Here is a 1,598-nt window from a genome sequence, read left to right as displayed (position 1 = left end):
ATTTTCTACACCATGAAAGACAAAAAATTTCTAAAACAGAAAAATGTATAAAAAATAAAATAAAGATTATGAGATTAATTTTGATACACAAATAGTATAAAACGTTTTGCACAGATAATCATTCACGCAGTCAATATAAAAAGTATTTATTTTTGTTAATATGACATTATATGATTGAATGCATGTGTATATAATTGGATGCATATGTAAAATAATTTTACACTAACAATGTATTAAAATTAAATTAAAAGATTATTTCTGAAAAACATATCCCCATCATAATTCGTCTCAACCACCTTATTTAAAACTGCAACTCCTCTTCTGGCTGTATAAAATTGGCAACCATCTCGCTTCAACTTCATTGGATCATTGCATGTCATTACTTTACTTTTACAAAGATAATAATAACAAGAAAGGTATATAGAAAAACAACTACTCACTTCACTATATACTTTCTTTCTTTCCTGCCGACGAACGCCACATATTCTACACGCCCACTCTGCGCGTCTTGTCATCATCATCCTCTTTGATTCTCTAACTGTACGGACTACATGCTCATCTTTCATTTTTTTTGTTTTCTTTTTCGGATTTTGGATTCTCTTTCTCTTTCTCTGTGGTCTTCTCAAATTGGGTTTTCAAGCTTTTCTTTATAAAATGAATTACCATGGTCTAATTAACCATCTATGTGATTTGGGATCTTTTAATAACGAAGAAGAAACGAGGACTTAAATGGTAAAATAATGTTCATTTTAATATGCATTTAATTAACCATGAGTACAAAACTGAAGGATCCAGTTGAGTCATTGTTAATTATTCTGAGTTATTGTTTAATTCTTTACTGTTATTTTATTTTTTGACAGTATGCCTGCCTATCTCAGTATTCAGTACTTTTTATGCTTCATTCCAACTTTTGCATGCCGTAACTTTTTGTTATAAAATAATAATTTTCTCAATAAAATTATTTAAATTATTTAATAATTTTTAACTATCAATTTAACGTTACAACTACATACAAATTTCTACCGAAAATAATTACCATTTTGGAAGTTATCAAGATAACCGCCAAGAGATGGAACATCAGGAAATTGTCTTGTGAGTGGTGGCTGTAAAAATTACAAAATAATAATTTTCTCAAATATATATATAAAATTATTTAATAATTTTTAACTATCAATTTAACGTTACAACTACATACAAATTTCTACCGAAAATAATTACCATTTTGGAAGTTATCAAGATAACCGCCAAGAGATGGAACATCAGGAAATTGTCTTGTGGCGGTGGCTAGTGGTGGCTGGTGGAGATGTACTATGCATCTTATGCTGTGGAGATAGCCAAAAGGTTCCAAGAGAAAAAAAATACAAAATAATTTTAATAGAGTATTTTGATTATAATCTATTAATTAGTATATTGATCGAAAGAATTGTGGATAGTTTACTCTATCTGTTAACTAATAGATAGAGTAACATATTACAATCAAATAGCTTATTGCACTGATACTGGCGGCAAATAGTCAAATCATATAATAATGATATGCGATACTAATTATCCATGTCATTTTGGAGAATGAATTTCTCAATTTTTTTTAATTGTTAAGT

This window comes from Arachis ipaensis, chromosome B08 (assembly GCF_000816755.2).
Source record: "Arachis ipaensis cultivar K30076 chromosome B08, Araip1.1, whole genome shotgun sequence".
Lineage (NCBI taxonomy): Eukaryota > Viridiplantae > Streptophyta > Magnoliopsida > Fabales > Fabaceae > Arachis > Arachis ipaensis.
Note: the sequence above shows the minus strand (reverse complement) of the source record.